Source organism: Camellia sinensis, chromosome 4 (assembly GCF_055761805.1).
Source record: "Camellia sinensis isolate YWXY chromosome 4, ASM5576180v1, whole genome shotgun sequence".
Lineage (NCBI taxonomy): Eukaryota > Viridiplantae > Streptophyta > Magnoliopsida > Ericales > Theaceae > Camellia > Camellia sinensis.
In genome coordinates this window covers 87,376,633-87,401,243 of record NC_138964.1, presented here as the reverse complement: position 1 = coordinate 87,401,243, position 24,611 = coordinate 87,376,633, and the positions used below count along the sequence as shown (strand labels likewise).

The 24,611-nt window shown below is 36.6% G+C and overlaps 1 long non-coding RNA gene across 3 annotated transcripts in view; it reads right to left on the bottom strand.

The window, feature by feature from the left end:
- The window catches only part of LOC114260612 (uncharacterized), a 49,550-nt gene that overhangs the window by 8,605 nt on the left and 16,334 nt on the right, over window positions 1–24,611 (bottom strand). The window contains exons 5-7 of one of the 3 annotated variants that reach the window (XR_003628695.2): window positions 14,727–14,762; window positions 7,036–7,093; window positions 4,721–4,756 (exon numbers count right to left, since the gene is read on the bottom strand). This is a non-coding gene — a long non-coding RNA (uncharacterized LOC114260612). Of the gene's footprint in view, window positions 1–4,720; window positions 4,757–6,802; window positions 7,094–14,726; window positions 14,763–24,611 lie in introns of those variants that run through there. The other 2 variants (XR_003628696.2, XR_014366734.1) reach the window with 2 other exon arrangements.

Sequence of the window (24,611 nt, the reverse complement as noted above, 5' to 3'; positions counted from 1 at the left end):
TTTCCGGTAGTCCATTTTTTTGTCCTGAAAGTAGCTAGCCGGCCAGAAAACCTAGCAGGCCGGCCACCTAGCTGGTGAAATGACCTTTTTGCCCTTTTTGAGCTGGCTGTCCATAATCCTTGCCCCAAGTACATTCTAGCCATGTATTTCTTTTTACACTTCACCCATGTCCGAGGGTTTGGCACTTTTGGAGGGAAACTTGACTCATTTTCCCTCCATTTTTTCCCCCCCTTTTTCCCCCTCTTTGGCCTATATATCAGCAGCTCCAGCTGCTGGTTTAGGGTTACAAAATTCCCCCCTAAGCCCTTGCCTTGTATCTCTCTTCCTCTATACTCCCAAGCTCAAAACCTTCAAGTCCAACACCCTTCTCTACACCACCACCTAGCACCATACCTCCAACCTCCATTGCAGCCACTTGAAGCCGATTTCCAGAGCTAAAGAGGCATCTTTTCTCAAGCCAAGAAGTGTTGAAGTTTGGTCTACAAGGGTGAGCAACACTTCCCTTCTTTTTAAGCTTATTTTTGCATCCTATCTAAGCCATTCTTGCTTGCTGTTTTGGGCTCCGATCCTAACTGGAACTAGGCTTATTTTGAGCCATTATTCATGTTTGTTTAAGGGCCTCACACTGTTTGAGGCCTCCTTGTTGCACTTGCTTCATTATCCTTCTTGTATGCCTATTCCTTGTGTAGTATTTTTGGCCTACGTGTAGACTGTTTTGAGGCATGTCATAAACTGTAAAGTTACTTATTTTGAGCCCTTATTCAACATTGTTGAAGGGCTCATTGCTGTTTGAGGCTTTAATTTGCTACTTGCCTTTATATCTCTCTTTTGGCCATATTTTTGCATGATTTGTTAGCCTCTTTTGCTTCTGTTTTTGGGCTGTGGTCTGAACTACAAATAGCCTTATTTTGACCCCATATTCATGTCTCATTAAGGTTATTTCACTGTTTGAGGCATCCTTTATATACTTTGTGTTATATCTCTCTTTTGGGCCTTATTTTGAGTAGTATTTTAGGCTTGCATGCATACTGTTTTGGGTCCGGCCATCAACTGTAAAATACATTATTTTTGGCCCTTCTTCAACATTGTTGAAGGGCCCCTTTGTGTTTGAGGCCAGAAACCACTACTTGCTTCTTTGTCCATCTTTTGGCCCTTTTCTTGCATGAGATCTTAGCCATACCTGTGCTGGTTTTTGGGGTTTGTTATAAACTGTAAAACATCATATTTTGGGCCCCTCTTCAGCATTGTTGAAGGTCCCTCATCTGTTTGAGGTCTGCAGCTGTGACTTGCTTCATTATCTCACATTTAGGGCCATTTTTGCATGCTAGTTTTGCCCTATTTGTGTTTACTGTTTGGCCTTGATTAAAACTGTAAATGTGCTTATTTTTGGACTTCCTTGAATCTGTCTTCATATGTCATAAGCAAATAGTGCATGTTTTGTATAGCTATAGGCCAATGCATAGGCCTAGTTTTGCATTTCGGTTTCATTTCATGCATCGGGTGTCATTTTGCCATCTTTCGGGGCTGTTTTGCATCACTTACTGCCTCTGAAATTTGTATGTTTGCATACCATGTTTCACGCCTTGCCATGTCTTGTTAGAGTGGCATTTGTGCCTTAGGGTCGGTCCTCGGTTTGCGTGCATGTGTGCACGCATTTCGAGTGTCTCATTTTCATCTCATGGCCTCCTATGTGAGTGTGGCTGAGGCCCACTCATGTTGGTATAAGTCCATTGTGCATTGTGTATGCCATTTCATTTCATAGCATTGCGTATGCTAGGTTGTATGTTAGCGCATTGTGTATGCCATGTTACCTCGTGCATCGTGTATGCCACTTCATAGCATTGTGTATGCTAGGTTGTATATTAGTTGCATTCATGCATTTCATGCATATTGCATCGTGCTTGGGATAGGAGTTAGCCCGAGCACGGGAAACGAGGGACGTTTCGTACTTCGAGTGACGGAACGTGTCTCAATTCCTAGTCACCGACACTCCGGATTATCCATGATGGAGTTAGGTTTTAGTTGAGTTTTCATGTGCATTCATTCTATATTGAGTAATGCAAATCGACTCCTCGGCCATCATGCATCGATATACGTGATTGGTGGCACGAGGGTCGAGGCATGCATACATCTGTGAAAATACATTGCTATGCCACTTTTCTGCTCTCTATTGCAGCAAATCAAGAATTAGCAACCTTCCAGAGATTGGCGCGCTTTCCAAGAGTAATTGCAAAACAGAGGCTAATTGGGGCATTCCAGTGGATTTCCAAGGCAGCCCAGACATGCATCATCCATCATCTGAAGAAGAGTCAAGGCAGTCCCTGGCTTGCATGCCAGTTTATTATTTTTCCTAGATTAATTTGTAAATTAATTAGGATTTTTGTATTTATTCGGGACTGTAATTATTTATTTGGGACTATATATTTATTCGGACCCTCTGCGCGAGGGCACAACTGTAATAAGTGTGCGTGTGTGCATTGTATGTCTTCCAACCCCACGTCTTTCTCCCTTTTATTTATCCGCTTATGATGGTTAGATTAGGGCATATTTCAATTAGCATACAGTATGACAGCATGTTTGCATCATTCATCTGTTTTGCATGCACCGAGCTCGACGCATCATACTAACTGCATTTGTATTTCAATTTCAAAGTTGAATACTTGTTAGCTGTTGCATCTCATATGCCATGTTTAGAATAGCCGAGCCTGCTATAGTTGCATTTTGCATGTGTTGCATTAGGCATTTCTGTATAATTAGGATCATGCATGGATTTCTAATCGGTTTCTGTTTTGGCTTGGAGTACTCGGTGAGTTTTTATGCTTTAGCATCCTTGCATGCGTATGAGTGATGACCATGATAGCATGCTTACCATGAGGCTATTTGCTTATGTGATATAACTGCCTGAATGCCTGTGGGTGAAGGTTGGATTATTTGGATTGGAACAATTCATCAAATGTGTGTTTTAAGCCCACTAGATAGTGGCAAAATCATATTTTTCTAAGTCCACCCGAGGGTGGCAAATCCATGTCTTAGCCTACTTGCGAGTAGCACCATCAAACCATTTTCAAACAAACAAACATGAAATGTTTTGTTCCAATTCAGACGATCCAGTCTATACTTGTATGTTGTGCGCATCACATAGTAAATCTAGGCTAATAACCGGAATAAGAACACATAATGTTTTTCAAAAATAGATATCATGGTTAGTAAAGGCCGATCTTTGATCGGGCGAGCGGGGGTGCTCACGAAGTGACCTTCCCCAATTGTACCCAAGTTCCCGAGCCGAGGCAACTTTGGTGATGACGGACATGTGGCCTTAGGCACGAGTCAGGGTTTCCTAAATTTCCCAAAAATAAAATATTTAGGTGGCGACTCTGTATCTGGCAAAGCAGTCCATGTTTGGCACTTCTTTCAAAATCTGTTTTCTCAAAACGATTTGCCGGATTTGGACTCTTTGGTTCAGATTACGAGCTGTGACAATTTGAGAGTCCTGAGCTGTAGTGACCCCAAATGAACAGAACGGGACTCATCCTCCCGAGGCGTTCGGGGACAGCTACAAAGTGCGTGAGATCTTAACTCGTGCTCTTATGCCACTCTGTCATGACCCAAACCCGCCCCAAAGGTTTAGGCCATGACTGACCTGTACTTAGGCCTCAAAAAAAAAATTTCAAAAAACTTTTATTCAATAATGGGGCCTTAAGCGAAAGTAGAACAAAAATAACAAATGTTTATTGAGCTATGCATACATGATGACCTGAAATAATTAAACCATTCAACTACACTTTCAATATTTACATATACAATGACAAAACTTATACATATCTCACACCCTATATGAAAGACTTCAAACAAAACTAGGGTTGGCGAAATAAGACTACGCCTCTACACAGAGGCAATTCATGGGTGACTTGACGGAGAGGCGGACTCTGGGATAAACTCTAATACTGATCCTTCGATTACTCACCTACATATATATATATATATGTATAAGGGTGAGCTAGAGCCCAGTGAGTAATAAGAAAGTAAAGAGGTTAATGAATGATGTCCTTAACATTAGGAAACATGTCTTACAATTCCGAAACGTATCTTAAATCATTTTTAGAGAAAACATTTATGCTATCAAAATCCATGCTTTCTCAAATGAAACATATATCTGAATCCATTACAAAACATTTTACGTGTTACTTGGTATATATACAAAGGATCACGAATGCATTTCAGAAAGGGACATTCATTCATTCATGTAATATAGCATTTTTTTTAAACATGAGTCATACAACAGTTTCCAAAAACCTATATTCACATCACATTTACAGAACGACCTTGGGTCCACAGAATAGCCTCTGGCCCACATATGATACAGAACAAGCTTGGGCACACACTTAGTACAGAACTACCTCAGGCCCAATCACATGTTAACACAACTGTTCAAAATGACCTCAGGTCCAATTGTATCTTATCGTGGAGTAGATGGAACATAAACATGTCTCCATCTCTCACATAGAACGGAACAGTCTTGGGCCTAACATATCGTAGCATGAATAGAACGGCCTTGGGCCCACTTATCATATTACAAACAGTCCACATTTCATATTCATAAACCATATCATATTTCTTGAAAACGCATTCATTTAGAACAAAATACGATGTTCAAAAAATCATGTCGTTCATAAATCAAAATAGATAATTAAGAACATATCTTTACTTTACTATTACTCACAGTGTTTTATCGGTTGAGCCACCTCGACTGAGAAACCTACAAAAACATATGCAACTACAATATCTTAATTCACATTTCATCTATTCAGTTCATTCATTCCTTATTCGTTCATAAATTTTCTATTCATTCTTTAACTATGTATTCAATGTGCATATTGAAAAGTCTTAGGTATCCAACAACAATTTCATATGTTTTCAATGAAAATATCATTTTTTACATATTTATGATTTAAGGAAATAGCAAGAAACGAAAGAAAACTAAGTTAGGGTATGAATGGCACGAAACAGTTAAAGGGAAAATGCACAGTCTTCACTAATTTGAGCATATATATTTGTGTACTTATAATTTTGATGTGAGATCATCACGCTTAAAAACTAGACTTCTTGGGCTAGAATTTAGGCTCAAGAATTGCTTAAAGCGAAGTATGGATGAAAGAGATATGCCTTTTTGAAGTTGGGTTGAAACAGGGGTGCCGCGCGTGCGAGAAGGGTGCCGGAAAATGCTGTTCCAGAACACCGGTTTTGTTCCGAAAATCTCGCTCTTTTCTTATCTTTTTTTTTTTCACACTTTTTTTTAGGGTTCCAAAATATGATTTTAGGCTCATAGAACTCTTGAAAATTTTTATGAAATCATTATCCTTTTCAAGGCATCAATCTCAAACTATAATTAGTTCCAAGATATAAAGATCAAAACATATGTTTTTCATAAGGAATTCATGAGTTCTTTTTCTTTTCTCTTCAAATTCTCACTTCCACCCTTTCAAAGCATGAATCAAGCTTTCAAAACTCTTAGAAATCATATAGATACATGAAGATAAAGCCTCTAATGCATCAAAAATATCAAAACCTAGATGGAATTAGTATGAATCTTGGGCACCAAGCTTGTTCTTCATCCTACCCTTTCTTTTCCATTTTCTTGTCCATAACTTTGTTTCTAACTCAAATTAGTCCTAATTTCTTCTTAATCTTGAATAATAGGAAACTTTTCTACAGAGATTAAGTTAGGCATCTGACCTTGGACTTGTTAAGAATTGAGTTTTGATGCAATTCTTTTAACCTCTCTCCTATCTTCTTTCTCTTCTTTCTTTCTCTCCTTCGGTTCTTCTTGTCTTCTCCAGAACCCTTTCTCTCCCAAAATATCTTCTTTGTTGAGTCTATCTCAACTAAGGCCCATATACTTATAAATATAATATTTAATAAAAATCAATTTAATTCATTCTGAATCAGATTTTTACAAAACTTCATACTAGGCTCTAAAAATCATGCTGATCATAAACATTTAATTGGTTTCATTTTCTGGCACCTCTAAGGTCCTCAATTTTTTGTTTAAAACTATAATTTCAATAGATTTTTCTACAATCAACAAATATAACTTCAAATCCTTATAATTCACATTCTTAGACATGCAATTCCACAACAACGACATAATCAAACTAGTCATGACTAATCACAATTCCCACATAATTTAATTAACCTAATTGGACTTCCATTAGAGCCCAATTAAATATATTTAAATTTATCAATCTAAATCAGATTTTTTAATCAAACTCCCAAAAGGCTTCAATTATCAAATTAAGTTTATTTCTGTCATCAATTTTGATTTCTCACATCAATAAGGCCTTCAATTTCAGGTGAAACTCAAGGTCTCCGTCAATAAATTACATACTCAAATTGAATACTCATAAATAAATTTAATTCGCAATAATCTTAATTCCCACTCCTCATGACGTAATTAACTCCAATTCGGACCCAATTAATCAAATCTCAATTTTACAAATCTGAATCGAATATTTAATTAAACTCTCATATGGTCCGATGCTCGATATTAAAATAATTCAACTCACTAATTATTCTATCTTGAGCCAATCAGGCTTTCAATTTCTAATTCCAAAATAAATCTTCAATAGAATCGTATACGAATCGGTCTCCATAATTTTCATAATTCCCAAATTAAATCAGAATAGTAGACAATTAAAATTAAAATCTCCATCATTAATTAAATATAAAGTATTACACGATGGGGTTATCATAAACATAGCATAATTTGCACACGATAACAAAGCTTAACTTGCAAGCATATACATAGCGATGAACATTCCAAGACTTTTCAAATAACTTATCCACAACACGTAGCAAAGAGCTCAGTTAGTACAAAGTTTTTGGCATGATTCCCAATAACAAACAAGTTCCAAGATGTCATCTTAGTACTTGATACAAAAGTATAGGATGTTCATTCATAGCAAAACAATAATATAGCTTCTTAAACATATCATAAGTTTGCATTTCGAATAATAGTTTTAACAAACATAACTTTACCACACTATTACTCAAAATTGGCTCCTTGCTCAAGGGATTAACTTCTTCAAGACTTGACCTACAAAACAAAAACAAAGCAATGAACATCCTAAGTATTAACATAACAAATTGGTTCTCTAACTTAGTTAAGCATTTCCCTAAATTTCCTCAAGTATCCTAACATCATTCTCGGTCTGGTTTAAACCATATTTATGTGCCAAATGGGTCCAAGAAGTATCCTATGTGAAAGAGGGTTACAAAATAAAAGAGTATACAAAATAGGGGATTTTCGCATGTGTTGGACCAAAACCGCACGTGCGCACTTACAATTATTCTAGTAGCCAAATGTTTGTTGGAGGAAGACTACCACACGTGTGGACTGCCACACGTGTGGGAAGCCCGACTGCACGTGCGGTTCTAGGCAAGAACCTACTGTCCAAAAAGTATGTTTGTTCCAACTCATTTTTTTTCCATTCTCAAGCTTAGGGTTCAAGCTAAAACACCCAAAAATATGCAAAATCAATAGGAAACTTAGAATTATAGTTGCTTTCCAAATCAAAACATCAAAACATAATGAAATCCTAAGCTTAAAAGATCAAACCCCTTGATTTAGTTTCTTTTCAAGTCTTTTCCAAAACTTTTCTTTTCTTTCATTCCAAAGTATAAATTAAATCATGAAAACTCTTGAAAATCATAAGAATATGTGAAAGTGGAGATCCATGTGCACCAAGATCATCAAAACTTCAATCAAAAGAGTAAATTCCTAAGCTTTCTAGCATTTGTTCTTTCCTAGCTCAACTTCTTTTCTATTTCTTCCAAGTTCTTCATTTTTTAACTCATTTTGATTCTAATTTCTTCCAATCCTTAGATGTTTGATGGGTCTATTACAAGATTTAAGTTTGAATTCTTACCATTAAACACTTCTAGATTGAATTTTTGTTGAAGTTCTTGAAGTTCCTTCATTTTCTCCCCCCCTCCTCTTTTCTTCTTTTCCTTTCCTTCTCCCTCTCGTTGGTTCTTGAATATGGCTAATTCTTCTCTCTTTTGTTTGTTTTGGGGGCCTAAGGTTTTATTGTATGTGGTAGGGCAAAAGTTGTAATATCATCAAACCTCTAATCTTGCATATTTGAGCTTAATTAATCTCTCTTATACTAATCATACTTAGCCTAATTAATCCTAATTAAGGTTCACTAATTATACTTAATTATCACTAATCTTAATTAGTAAAATAGCATATAGTATGAAATGATCACGTTTATTACAAGTTCCTTACTTAAGGTTTAAGCACACCCTATGGTTCTCAAATCAAGTTCAAAGCTATCCCCCAACTCAAATCACATAACAAAACAAATTTCTAACATAACCTTCCACACTTCTTCTTTCCTCATTCTAATACTAGCAAGCCCTAAGTCTTACAAGTACGTAACATATAGCATGAATGCATAAACCATTAACATACATGATGCATGAATGGATTTGGTTGTTGCATGCTCCCCTCCTTATGAAGTTTGGTCCTCCAAACTTGTCTTACCTTAGTTCAGAAACAGACTAAGGTATCTCATCCTTATATCCTCCTCTACTCCCCAAGTAGCATCTCTCTCGTAATGTTCTTGCCATATAACCTTTACCATTAGTATTTCCTTATTCTTAAGTTTCTTCACCTGGCGATCAACAATCTCAATAGGTCGTTCTTTGTATTTCAAATCCTTGTTAATAACCAAATGCTAGTAGTCAATCACATGGGAAGGATCTCGAGCTTAACCTCATAACAAGGAGATATGGAAAACATTATGAACTTGATCCATCTCTGGTGGTAGTGCTACCCAGTATACTACTAGACCAATCATTTCAAGGATCTCAAATGGCCCTATACACGTGGAGATAGCTTCCTTTTTTTCCCAAATCGAGTTTGGTCCTTTATTGGAGTAACTTTTAGGAACACATTATATCGAACTTCAAACTCTACATCCCTCCTTAAATCTGCATAACACTTTTGTTGGCTTTGGGCAGTTTTAAGTCGTTGTTGAATTACCTTAATCTTTTCTATGGTAACTTGGGCAATTTCAGGCCCTAACATTGGTTTGTCTCCAACTTTTATCCCGTAAACTGGTGATCTACTTTTTCTTCCATACAATGCCTCATAAGGTGCCATGCCAATGCTTGTTTGGAAATTATTGTTATAAGCGAACTCTGCTAAGGTAAGTTTCCCAACTTCCCTTGAAATCTAATGCACATAACTGAAGCATATCTTTCAAAGTTTGTATTGTCCGTTCTGATTGACCATCGGTTTGCGGATGGAAGGTAGTACTAAATTTTAGTTCTATTCCCAATGCTTTCAGTAAACTCTGCCAAAATCTAGACACAAATTTGGAGTCTCTATCTGATGCAATAGAAACAGGCACACCATGAAGTCAAATAATCTCATCTATATACAAAGTAGGTAACTTGCCTGCATTATAAAAGGATTTCATAGGTAAGAAATGAGCAAACTTGGTCAATCTATCAATGATGACCCAAATTGAATCCATAACTCTTGGCATACGAGAAACGCCAACTACAAAATCAACCATAATGTGTTCCCACTTCCATTTCGAGATAGAGAGAGGTTGAAGTAGACTGGCGAGCTTCTGGTGCTTGGCTTTTACTTGTTGGCATTGAAGGAAGCGAGAAATAAACTTTGCTATGTCCCTTTTCATATTTGGCCACCAGTAGACTTGCTTGAGATCTTGATAGATTTTGGTGCTTCAAGGATGGACTGCAAACTTAGAGCGTTGTGCTTCCTCCATGACTTTCTTTTTCAACTCCAATATGTTGGGAACACATAATCTGCCTTCAAACGGTAGCACTTGTTCTTTGATTGAGAATCCCGATCTTGGCTTTGAATCAATTTCTTCAAAAAAATTCTTGAAATAAGCATCCTCCATTTGTCTTTGTTTGATTTCTTCAATGATAGATGGTTGGGTGGAAAATGCAGCTAAAGTTCCTCCTGTCTCGTGTAGGACCAATTCTATCTCCATCTTCTGACGGTCTTGGAGTATGTTTCCTTGTTTGGTGAGTATACATGCCAAATTTTCCATTGGCGTCCGGCTGAGGGCGTCTACTACTGTATTTGCTTTGCCAGGATGATACTATATTTGCAGATCAATAACTTTCATTAGTTCCAGTCATCTCCTCTGCCTCATGTTGAGTTCTTTTTGGGTAAACAAGTACTTAAAGCTCTTACAATCTATTAACACCTCACATGTAGCCCTGTATAAGTAGTGATGCCATATCTTTAGTGCAAAAGCAACGGCTACCAATTCCAAGTCGTGAGTTGGATAGTTCTTCTCATATGGCTTTAATTAGCGGGAAGCGTAAGCAATGACTTTGTTGTTCTACATCAAAACACACTCTAATCCTTTGTGAGACACATCACTATAGATAACAAATCCCTCTATACTTGATGGTAATACAAGAACTGGCACTATGATCAGTCTTGCCTTTAACTCTTGGAAGGTAGAATCTCTCTTTTCTGTCCATTCAAACGATATTGCCTTATGTGCCAACTAAGTAAGTAGCACTGCTATCGTGGGGAAAGCCTTGACAAATCTCTTGTAATAACCTACCAAACCAAGAAAACTCCGAACTTCTGTTACATTAGTGGGCCTTGGCCAATCTACTGTCACTTTAATTTCCTAGGGATCAATAGATATACCCTCTTCATCAATAACATGTCCAAAAATGTCACACTAGTCAGCCAAAATTCATACTTCATTAACTCTGCATACAATTGTTTATCTCTAAGAGTTTAAAGGATCAATCTCAAATGTTGTTCATGGTCCCCCTAACTTTTAGAGTAAATCAAATGTCATCAATGAAGACTACAACAAACTCATCCAAATAAAGTTTAAAAATTCTATTCATCAAACCCATGAATGTTGTCGGAGCATTAGTAACCCCAAATGGCATAACCAAAAACTCATAATGGCCATACCTAGTTCTAAATGTCGTCTTCTCAACATCCTCTGCTTTAACTTTGAGCTAATGATACCTCAATCTAAGATCAATCTTGGAGAAGACATGTGCCCCTTAAAATTGATCAAACAAATCATCAATTCTCGACAATGGGTATTTGTTTTTTATACTCACCTTATTCAGTTCTCTGTAGTCGATGCATAGACGAAGAGTTCCATCCTTCTTTTTCACAAATAGGATAGGTGCACCCCAAGGTGAAATGCTAGGTTAGATGAAGCCTTTGTCTCATAAGTCTTGCAATTGCATTTTCAACTCCTTTAGCTCTACTGGCGACATTCTGCAAGGAGTCTTGGAAATTGGTTGAGTTCCCGGGGCAACATCAATTGTAAACTCAATTTCTCTATCAATCAAATTGCTCGATAGGTCTTCAGGAAACACATCCAAAAATTCTTTTACTATTGTTATGTCATTTAAACTGCTATCAGATCCGAGTACAGTCAAAACACTACACAAATATCCCCGATATCCCTTCTTGACTAGTTTACATACCTTCATCGATGAAATGAGATATGGTGGTGGTACAATGCCTCTTCCTTGAAAGGAAAACTCTTCTTTATTTGGTGGTTGAAATGAGACAGACTTGGACACACGGTCTATTGTAGCATAATTAGTTGACAACCAATCCATTTCCAAAATGGCATCAAAATGACTCATTTCTATAGGCAGTAAATCGGCAATCAAGCTAACATTCTTAATTAATATTTCACAATCCCAATGGATAGAGGTATATATCATAGATTCAATCAACGATGTAGATACCGACATTAGTCAATTCAAAGGTTCTGGCAATTTATTCAACTTATTCACAAATTCACAAGACACAAATGAATGTGTAGAACCCGAATCTATCACAATATACGCATCATGAGCACAAATGGAGAGTATACCTAATAAAACGGGCTCTATACTTTGAATATCTATTAGGACTAGGGCAAACACCCTTGCTTTTCGTCGGTTATTTCCCCGTGGAACAAAGCTTAGCAATTGGCCTTTGGACCAACCCCGATGAACTACTTGCCCCTCCTAATGAATTCTGCTAGGCTTTTAGGCAATCCCTTATCTGATGTCCCATTTGGCCGCATTCAAAGCAAACCCCTAAAACTCGACGGCAAACTCCATGACAATGTTTATTGCAATCTGGACAAATTTGAGCCATTTTATTTCCTTAGCTAACACCGCTAGTAATCTCTACACTTGGCTTCTTGATAGGTAAATTTGCTGGTCCTTTTCTTGTATTATACCCTTGTCTCTTATTGAACCATTCTTTAGATTTTTGCTCATCCTTTAGATTTAGCTCAGTCATAATCGCCCTATCGAGTACTTCCGCATATATAGAAAATTTAAAGAGATTCACTTTATCTCGGAGCGGTCCTCTAAGCTCTTCTTTGAATTTCCTTGCTTTGTTATACTCAGTATTGACCATGTGTGGAGCAAACCTGGCTAGCTCCGTGAACTTTGAATCGTATTCTACTATTATGCCTCCACCTTGTTTAAGTGCCTAGAACTCTGATGCTTTCCTATCCCTGATTCATTGTGGGAAATACTTGTCGTAGAATATCTCCAAAAAGCGGTTCCAAGTAATCCTCTCATGTTGGGCATTTACTAACATCCACCATCTACTTGCCTTATCTGCTAGGGTGAAGGTGGCAGGTGCAACTTTTAAGTTTATGTGCAAAAGAAGGCCTCAAAGAATTTTTTTGCTTCTAGCACCCATGCCTCTGCCTTTAATGGATCAACTCCACCCTCAAATTCAATTAGCTTCATCTTTTTGTATTCTCTGATTAGTGCCATTGTTTCCTAGTTTGGGAAGTCCATTTGTAGAGGTAGCTATTGTTATGGTAATTATAGCTACTATTGCGGTGGTTGTTGTTCTTGTTATGGTTGTTCTTGGTTTCTTTGTCTTAGAGCCTTTACTGCCTCTGCTACCCCTTCTAACATTCTTTCCAGTCGATCCATGGTAAAGGACTCAGCTCTTTCTCTCGCCATAATGCTATGTATGCAAAGCATATGTTAAACAATTATAATATATGCATATGATGGCTTAACAATTAACACATAAGATGTGCATCTAGTCATACACATTCATCATGAATGCATTCCTAAAGTTCTTCTAGGAAAAATCCTATGCTTTGGAGGACAGTGTGTATGAGTACAAACTTGTGATCTAATACCACTCTGTCATGACCCTATCTCACCCCAAACAAGATAAAAGTTATAACCGGCCAATACTGTCTGACTACCAAAGGCCTAGCAAGACAAAACGAGCTTGGACGAAAACATTGGGGCTTATGTAAAAAAACGACATTGTCCATTAATCACCAAGAGTCCATCCAAAGCCAGTGCATAAATTATATGATACAACAAATGACTTTATTTATTTATCTTTAACTTTATAGGCTCAACATCCAAAAAAGAAAGTACAACAGTTATAAATATACATGTCACGACCCAAACCCACCCCCATAGGTAACCGGCCAGTAATCATGAGATTACCTACGGCCTTAGACACAATTAACAAAATATATATTTAAATATACGGGGGCCTGAAGCGAAAGCAGAATATAAAATTTGTCCATTGAGTTGTGCATACATGCCATGAACGGAAACATATATACCATACATCTCACATCACACCATAATATTCACAAACATTCATTTTATAGATACATAACCCAAGATCAAAACTATAGCATAACAGACTACACCGGACCAAAGCTTCTCGAGCTTGGCCAAAATAAAAACTAAGGCCTCAACACAGAGACCTATCTCAGGTGGCTTGACAAAAGGTTGACTCCAATGCGAGCTCTAATGCGGAACTTCCTAATGTTTACCTACATACATATATATAACGAAGTGAGCTGGAAGCCCAATAAGTAATCTCAGTGTAAAAGGGTTAAATGAATGAGTCTCATAACTTATCATAGTAACAATTATAGTTTATCAAACCTTTCATAACTTAACATGTTGCAAAGTGCCCGAAGGCCTTATTTTGCTTACTGAAATACCATACGAAACATTCATATAGAATGACTTCATTTAGAGCACCCTTATTGGTGTCTCATACAAAATATCACTTTGATGACTTATACAAAATGTGAAACATCATAATGATGCCTTATATAGAATGCGGAACATCACTTGGATGACTTATACAGAATACGAAACATCACTTGGATGACTTATACAAAATACGAAACATCACAATGGTGCCTTATACATTTGATAAGCTCATTCAAAATGTCTTTTACGTGTAGACACTATACAGAATGATTCCTATCAAAAACATGCAAAATGTCAATTACGTATAGAATCCATACAGAACGATTGCTATCAAAGTTATGCAGAATAATCATCAAGGACAGACATCATACAGAATGTTTACAACGGTTCAATAACTTATACGAAATGTCACTTATAGATCATAGATAAATTAGTAGTTACCGAATGATCAAGGCATAACTCATAATTATTGTTCAAAAGGAAACTCATTCATTCTTAGCAAATCTTATTTTTGGAAAACTTATCACATTGTACACGATTCGGAGTTTCAAAGCATAACTTAGTGTCTCAAAGTACTTATTCGAAAATCTTGTCATATCTCATAACGTGTACCAAGTATAGGTTTCACAAACCATCGTATAGCTAAACTAATTACAAAGTAATTCATACAAAAATACCGTTACAAAGACATTACTCACCTTGACTAGTTTGATGTTCTTCCTCAACGATCGAACCTACACATTACACATAACCAGACACATTATAACACATATTGAAACTCAATGTTAAAACTGAATGAATCTTTCTTCTCTTTTCTAATCATTTAATTATGCTATTTCTTAGCTTATTAATCCTTAATAAGTCATAATTCATGCCTAAGAATGCTCGGAAAGGGATGGGAACGAAAATTTGAACTCAAAACATCTTTTAAAACACATGCCGAAAATAAGCTGGAGGTTAGAACCAACTTTTGGTCACTGGAGCGATCTCAATACATATTCTCAGCTTGCTAAAGCCACCATTTGGTCGCTTGAGCCAACTATGAAGACTGTAAAAGTACTGGGAGCTCGCAATGTTCGCTCGAGCCACCACTTGGTCGCTTGAGTGGTCTGCAGAATTTCTGGGTTTTCCAAAACAGAATTTGAGCTCCAAAAATGCATTATAACATGTAAAAGCTTGCGTGGTTATTCCAAACTCATGAAAACTCTTTGATAACTATAAAAACATTTTAGATACCTTAAATACATGATCATTCATAAATCATTTGCTCAAAACCTCGTGAATTTACCAAAATTGAACTCAAACCTTCATGCATGTGAGAATTAATTTCAAAACTCTTTTCTTGGCTTTCCAAACATAAAAGTAAGCTTTCAAAACTTATGAAACAATGATGCACGTGCAAACTAACTTCCAATTTCATCATAGATCATAGAATTCAAACCCAAAATGACAAAATTCTACATATTCATGCATACATGTAAAGCTATAACACTTTCTTGACATCCTTTAACAATATACATGCAAATGATCATGTTAATTCCATGAACTCAACTCCAAAACACATTATCTTCAAGAATTGAGGGTTAAATTTTTACCTAGAGCCTTCAAACACTCTAATTCTTGCACAATCTTGACCAATTCTAGCTACTCCTTTAAGTTTTCCTTCTCTCTTTCTCTCTCTCTCTCTCTAAAGGACTCTCCAACAAAATGATCTCAAGAATGAAGAAGTGGAGCTCAAAATAAGCTTAAGGCTCATATATATATATATATATATAGGATGGCTTAATACATTAATTAGAATAGTATGATAATTAAACACAACTTAATTAATTAAACAGAATCAATTTTTAATCAAACATACCAAATGGTTCTAAAAATTTCAAGTGGTCTATTCATATAGCCAATTTCAATTTCTGATATAATTCAAGCCACCAATTTTGAATTCTAAATAGAAATCATAACAGATAGTTTTCAAATCAAACAGATATACACACATTAATCACATGGCACATATCACAATTAAAACTTAACGCATAATTAAATAAATGTAATCATGATATGCATGTTGGGGTCGTCACAATACAGCTAACAAAAGCTAAAACTCGAAGACAAGGTCTTCATTAATAATGCCAACTCTAGTTTTAATTTCATTACACTAGTCACGATTTTCTTTATTTTAAATTACAATCTAAATAGTATGTTCTTAATGAAATTTCATAAAGAATTAGGCGACAATTCCTGAGTTGTCATCGAACCAAATCATTACTCGAATTCTTAACATTTCATTAAATTACAACTTCCGAACCCAAATGTTACTCGTAATAACTACTCAATTCTAATTTCTCCAAAACGTACCAATTCATGCTTTCAAAAAACATTTGATTAATGTCCAACAATTCCAAGGAATTCAAACAATAATATTAATTTCACATATGTACATTTCAATTTCCAATTTGATAGACTCATAAAAATCAGGGTTTTACCATAATTAATTAGGGCCTTTCTATCCTTATACCTTATAAGGTAATCTAGTAGCATCATTCTTTCATATTAAACAAGAAATCACAATATCCATTACTACAACTCAAAGCCCTAAAGTTCTTCTTGTCATCAAATCTTATTTTCATGCAATACAAAGTACCATCTATCCATAAACAACAACTAGATTAAGAAGAATAAAAGAAATCCCTGCCTCATAATCTATAAGAGAAGGGAAGCCAAAATCCCAAAATTTGACGATGTCGAAATTTGATCTCCATTGATCGCTCTCGAAATGCTCGTCATTTTGGTATAAGGAACTAGTACCAAAATCTTAATGGATCATGATAGATTTGAAGAAATGTGAGTGTTGGGTGGATTTGTAGAGAGAGAGAGATATATATAAGAGACATGAGAGAAAAAGAGAAAGATATGCAACTAGTAGCTAAAGGGCACGAAATTCGAGACTATTCACACATTTAGCTGCGCGTGCGGAGCCCCTCTCATGAACATGTGGAAACCCCCACTACATGTGTTGTTTACTATAGGTCACAAAATCCCACAGCTTTCCTTTTCCGTATGTGCGGCCCCCTTTCCACATGTGCGATCATAACCCCTGTACGTGCCGACCCACTTGGTCGTACATACGAGAACACCTATTATGCCAAAATTTTTAAATCGTACAAACATCTGAAAAGTCAAACCAGGTTTGTGTAGACACCCCATTTTGACTAGCCCTAAGATTTTGAGCACTTATAAGCCTCCCGATGATCAAATGGTAATTACTTTATCTTTAGAATGTTTAAGGTTGTTTGGAGTTGTTGTATAAACCTATTTTGGCCAAAAATTGACTTTTTACGAAAATGATCATTTTATCCTTGGACTTGTTTTTAGCCAAAAACCAACTTTTTAACCCCAAGAATATAGGGAAGCCTAGTTATGCTTTGATCAAATACATTTTTCAAATGTAGTAATCAATTTTCTCAAAAACGTTGATCAAAAGGCAATTCAGGATTACTTGAGCCACAAGCAAGCCAAGGACATGGGACCCCGCACTTGTGCGTGCATGGATGGTACGTGTACTAAAGTGAGAGGTATGATTGCACATGTTCATTGTGAGTGCTCACATTCAATGTGAGTGCCCACATACATTGTGATTGCACACATCCAATGTGGGTGCACATGTCCATTCTAAGTGCTCACATCCAAGCATGACAAAATTATTTTTGGCAACTCAATATTAGTGCATCTCTGGTAGAAGGCAGCAAATGGAAGCGATGGGAACCTTAAAGGGACTGCAGAACATTTCTCTCTTCCTATAAAAGGGACCTATCCCTCTCCCTTTTAGGGGGTTAAGATTTTGAGAGCCATTTTGTAAGTTTGAGAGCAAAAACATCATTTTCTCTCCCTCCTTTTCCTTGGCCACAAAATTTCCCCACCCATAGCAACTCTAAAACACTGAAAATCATCCTAGGGGGTGAAGAACCCGAACTACTTCAAAAACCTAAGCTTGAGGGAGGCTTACAAACAAGAAATTTGAGTTTCTTTACATTTTTCTTCATGTTTTCTTCGGTTTAATCAAACCAGCAGGTAAAACTCCTTTACCTTTTGTATCTCAGTACCTTTTCGCTTCATTTTTCAGTATCTATGCATGCTAGGTTGTTAGTTCATCATTCCATCATGTAGTTTATTCATCTTACTGGCTTTTTCACCTTTTTCTCACATGTTTTATTCATTTAATTAGAACAACATGTTTTAGGCTTCATTTAGTCACATAATAATCACATGTTAGGCCTGATTTGAAACATCATGTAGATAATTTATACCATTGTCTTTATTTTCGTTGTGTGTTATTTGCTCCTTTGTGCATGTTCATCATTTTAGTAGCCTCAAACTGGGCCTAGGTTGCGTTTTATGTGTGTTAGTTGCATTTTAGGTCATATTCACTTTCTTTATTGCATGTAAGACGCCTATGTGGGTATCTGGGTAATTCCTCTCAATTTTCTGTACATGTGCTTGCTATTTGCATCGTTTTTCAATTATACAAGTTAGATGCTCTTTATTTGCCAAATTGTATGTTTTGGATGTTATATGAATATTGTTAATTTTAGATTGGGTTTATAACCATGGATTGATAAAATCCACTTTTTAATGAAAAATCACTTTTTTACAAAAATATGGCCTCTTAATCTAAAATAAATGATATTCATTTTTCTTCAAATCACGTAGTTTTAGGTTAGTTAAAGGTTTTAGGTCTAATAATGAATTTATGTGAATAATTAACCACTAAAATCATAAAAAAGAAAGTGAGTAGAGGCCAATCTTCGAATTGGGCAAAACGGGGTGCTTCCATGTAAATGGCCTTCCCCTTTTGTACCTAAGCTCCTGAACCCGAAATTTTCTTTATTAGACCGACTAAGCCTTTAACTTTATTTTCATTGTTAAAGGTTTCTTAATTTCCCTTGAAAAGTTAAGTGGTTACTATTTGTGTCAAAATAAGTTGGTGTGGGAAGCAATGTCTTAGACTTGAAAAAGGCACAAAGCCCACAGTTGGCGATTCTGCTGGGGAATTAAGTTAGCTTGACTTAAAAATTTCTATTTTATAAGATTAGTGGTTAATTGTTAATTGCATTGCATCATTTTAGAACTGAGGAAACTTGCATTATTGCATAATATCCCAGACACTATTCGCAGGCTATGTTATGTCAATAAGGCAAGCGTTAGATTATGCTATTAGTTACTATTTGATCATTTCCTTGTGAAATGAGAGGTATATTGATAGTAATAATTGATGTACCCTTTTCTGAGAAAACTTACCTTTTGTATATAGAGAGCTTTAGCACCTTCCAAACTATGACAGGATACCCTCATTCTAGGATTGTATTATTGCCTTTTGTGTGATTTAGTCAATCTAAGATCTTCTTTCCAAATTAGGATAGGGCAACCCTACCCAAATAGGCATGACTGCAAATTATGTGCTTTTGTGGTATCTTGTCTTGAATGGAAATGATGTGGTTTGATTGTGAAAATCAATGGTCAGAAAGGGAGTGATTTGATTATGAAAATTTGAGGTTATTTGGGGGTAGTGATCTGATTATGAAAATTTGAGGTTATTTGGGGGTAGTGATTTGATTATGGAAATTTGAGTCCAATTAGACAATGATTGCGACTCTAGAAATCAACGATAAATTAGGAAATGGTTCCTAATTAAAGAAATTGAATTTGAATCTGAAATTTAAATCTTACCTTAGTGATCAATTTGTAATGATTGTCTTCCTAACATGGAAATTAAGTAGAACCCCAATTCTATAAGAAGGTATATAATCAAGATATAGCTTTTTAAAATTAAAAATCAAAAATCTCCATCATAGGTAGAGTCTTAAAAATCATGGAAGGTGTTTGATTGAATGAAAATCTTGAAGTTACTAAGTTTTGGGGAATTTCAATTTTTTGGAAAAATGGTAGATAAGGAAGTGGTGACCAAAAATACTATTTTGAATAAAATTTCAATAAGGTATTTGACTAGAAGATAATCCCTTGATTAAATACTTAGAATAAAATATGAAACTCCTTGGGAGAGAATTTAAAAATTAAAAATTAAAAAATCTGAGAGAAATTTTGGAAGTTATGGAAAGGTTTTGATTGGACAAAAATCTTTGGATTATTGACTTTGGAGAATTTTGATTTTATGGAAAAGCGTTAGACAAGGAAGTGATGACCAAGTCTTTCATTTTGAATAAAATTTTGAATTCCCTTAGAAGACATTTGCCTAGAAGATGATAATTTGATTGATTTATTGGAGTAAAATCCAAAATTCTTTAGAAAATTTTGAAATCAAATTTTGGTAGAGTTTTGGAAATTATGGAAAGAGTTTAATTGAATAAAAATCTTTGGGCTATTGACTTTGGGACAAAGAAGTGGTGACCAAGTCAAATAAAATTTTGATTCCTCGTAGAATAGGAGCACATGGAAAACTTGGGAAAGGATTGGAATAAGATCACTTCGGCATAGCAAGGTGAGTATGGCAGGTATTATCTTCTCTTCTTCTTTGATTATTGCATGCTTGGCAAATGTTTGAGTGCTTGTCATACACACTCATGTACAAATGAATTGTTGCACAACTGCCCTCGAACTGCATTGATCTAATTCCCTGCAATCAAGGATATGTAGGCAACCTAAGGGTTCGATCACTTGCATGAATATATTGCATTGCCTTAGGCCTTACGATCATGTCAATAGGGATGGTCTCGTTCACTTCTCATCACTATAGGATTGTTTAAGCTCCATCAAAAAAAGACAGCTGTTGACAACCCATTTTGACTAACCCTAAGACTTTAGATGCTTGCAAGCCTCCTGATGATGAAATGGTAATTATTTTATCTTTAGAATGTTTAAGGTTATTTGGAGTTGCTGTATAAACCTGTTTTGGCCAAAAACTGACTTTTTGCAAAAATCACCATTTTATCCCTAGACCCATTTTTAGCCAAAAACTAACTTTTTAACCCCAAGAAAGAGTGGAAAGCCTAATTTTTCTTTGATCAAATACATTTTCTAAATTTAGTGACCGATTTTATCAAAAATATTGATCAAAAGGCAATTCGGGCTTACATGAGCCACAAGCAAGCCAAGGGTATAGGACCCCGCACTTGTGCATGCATGGATGACACGTGTACTAAGGTGAGAGGGATGATTGTATACGTTCATTGTGAGTATACCTAATACAACGGGCTTTGTACTCCGAGCATCTTCAGGGACTAGGGCAAACACCCTTACTTGTCTCACCGATTCTTTCCCCGAGGTGCTAGGTTTGGCGGTTAATTTCTGAACTGACCCTAACAAACTACTTACACCTCTAGAAGAATTTTGCCGAGCCTTTGGCAATCCCTCACTTGATGTCTTATTTAGTCACACTCAAAGCAAGCCCCTAAAGCTCGACGACAAATTCCAAAATGATTTTTCCAACAATCTGGACAAACTAGGGTAACTTTGCACCCTTGACTAGTGCCACTACTAGTTCCTTCAGTTGGCTTTTTAACAGGTTGATTTGCTTGCCCCTTTCTGGTGTCATACCCTTGTCTCTTATTATACCATTCCTTGGACTTCTATTCATCCTTTGCATCCGGCTCAGCCATAATTGCCCTATCTAAAAACCCTACATATGTAGGCAATTTAAAAAGATTCACTTTATCCCAGAGTGGTCCTCGTAGCCGTTTCTCAAACTTCCTAGCTTTATTGTACTCGGTATTTACCATGTGCAGAGCAAATCTAGCTAGCTTCGTGAACTTGGCATCATATTCTGCTATTGTGCCCCCTCCTTGCTTAAGTGATTGAAACTCTGATGCTTTCCTATCCCTAATAGGTTGTGGGAAGTACTTGTTAAAGATTTCCAGAAAATGGTTCCAAGTAATACCTTCATGTTAGCCTTTTACTAGAATCCACCATCTACGTGCCTCCTTTGCCAGGGTTAATGTGGCAAGTGCAACCTTTTGAGTTTCCGGACATGGTAAAACTTCAAAAAAAATTTCTTTACCTCGAGTACCCAAGTGTCACTATAGCGATCCTGGTTCTTCCTTCTTTGGTTGTTGTATCCGGACTCAGGTTTCGTGGAGTTGGTTGTTGTATATGTCTTGTTGACATCCTTTAATTCCATATATTTGAGTTTTAGGATGTATTGGGCGTGTTTCGAACAGGTTGGTTGAATTTTAGTCCCATTCCTTGTTGCCCAGATTTTTGGTGGTCCGCTCGAGTGGGTCCCTTTGTGCTCGAGCGGAGTTTAAACACTTTCAGCATTTTGTGCCTCTGCAAAACTTCTGCAGGTGCGTTTTTCACGCTCGAGCTGATTTCCTTACGCTCGAGCGGGTCACGCTTGAGCGGGCCTCTTGGTGCTCAAGCGGGTGTTCAATGTCTGTAAAAATACTGGGAGAGGGTAATCTACGCTCGAGCAGGTTTTCCTCTGCGCTCGAGCGGGTGCTTTTTGATTCTGTGTCTTGGAGCTCGTGCGGGTATTTTTACGCTCGAGTGGGTCCAGTTTTTTTTGTTCTCCGCTCGAGCGTCCTATTCTCCGCTCAAGCGGGATAGTCGTATATCAGATGGCAGCTGGGTGATTTTGAATCACTTTTCGCATTTCCTTTCTCTCTCTTACTTTCCCAAATCCAAAATTGAGAGCTCCTCACTCTAAACTTCACCTTCTCTCTAAGGATTAATCTACTTATAGTGTGTTTCTACCCTAACCTCTTTGTAAGAAAGATAGAGGGTGACTTGGGCTTCTTTTTAATCTGAAAATTTGTGGATTTGGAGCACTTTGAGTTTTCATCATCTTCTCCGTCGAGCTCCGAAATTTGAGGTAGGGACAACTACACATTTTTATGAGCTTTAACCTAAATGTTGAGCTTTTTGTATAAATGGTTTGATTTGAGAAGTTAGGGTTTGAGATGTGTTATATTGGAAAGAGAGGTTTTATTCTTTTGATTCAAACATTTGTGTTTTGGGTCTAAAAAGGAGGTTATTGATGTTGTTGGTAATATTTGGACCTTTGGGTCAATATTGAGGAAAGGGGAAAAATACCATGTTTGGGTATATTTGGGTCATTAGCGTAATTAATGACATTTATTATTTGTTTAGAGATAACTGCTTTGGGCTATCAGTCCAGGATAGTCTTGATTGTTGTAGACACTTCATAATGATTAGGTGAATTAAAACTAATCAATTTGAGTATGTCATTGAGTATGACGGTTGGAATAATACACCGAATTTCTGTATTGATTAGTCATTGTATGTGATGAGTATTTGATTACATGGGTGCCAAATCCCGCGGATGAAATTTCCGTAAAATGGCAATTTGGTAATGAATATACATGGGTGTCAAATCCCGCGGATGAAATTTCCGTAAAATGGCAACTCGAGAATAATTATACATGGGTGCCAAATCCCGCGGATGAAATTTCCGTAAAATGGCAATCCAAGAATATCTATACATGAGTGCCGAGTCCCGCGGATGAAATTTCCGTAAAATGACCATAAGAAAATAAATACACACGGGTGCCGGCTCCCGCGGACGCAATTTCCATAAAATGGCAGTTTGGAATATTGTTGGCATGAGATGTAGTCCCATCTAAGTTGTTTGGCCAGGTTCTGAGCCGTGTTTATAAGTTGAGAATTGGATAAGTGAAAGATTATGGAACTGGATTGTATTGTATGTTGGTTTATTTGAGTTAAACATTTATCAAGTGCTAATGTTTTAGTTATTGCTCATATTATGTTTAGCATATCTCTACTGGGCGTTGGCTTACCCTATATGGGACATCATTTTCAGGTACAGGTGTTATGCCACCTCCAAGAACGTAGCTTGGGAGGCTTGAGGCCGTCAGACTCCTTTTCATTGTTTTTGTTGTATTACATGTCTCTCAGGCCTAGGGCTTATTTTGTGTAGAGTTAGTACTCTCCTTTTTGTAACCAAGTGTTGACTTGGAAAGTTGTAAGCCTAAAGGGCATTTACTTTTGTTGTCAACATGTAATACCTTTTGTAAGAATACTCTGATGATTATAATATGAAATCTCTTCTATTTATTGTGAATGTATGTTATGATGGGTTTATTTTTTAGGGCGTTACAGTCACGACCCAAACCCGCCCCTATGAGTTTAGACCGTAACCGACCAGTAATCCCGGATTACCCTGCCTCAAAGACAGAATTAACAAAAATATTAAATATTAGAGGAGCCAAAAGCGGAAACAAACTAATAAATTTTGTCCAATGAGTTGTGCATATATGGCACATCATAGACATCTCATTTAGTTAATAACTCACATCCATTCATAATAGAAGAGACATTATAAAACCAAGACCATTCACAAGATCATTTCATCCAACCTCAAAAACTTATATACAGGCGAGGTCAAACATAACCAATAAAAACAAACAAACAAAAGACAAAAGACTCATGTGTGAAGCATCCTAGGCTAACTCTACAAAACTCGGTGTTCTTTCACAGGTTCACTAGGGCTAGGGATGGACATGCCGCTACTTACCTACATACATATAAATACAGAGTGAGCTAAAGCCCAGTAAATAACATCAGAGTAAAAGGTCAATGAATGAGATTCGTAT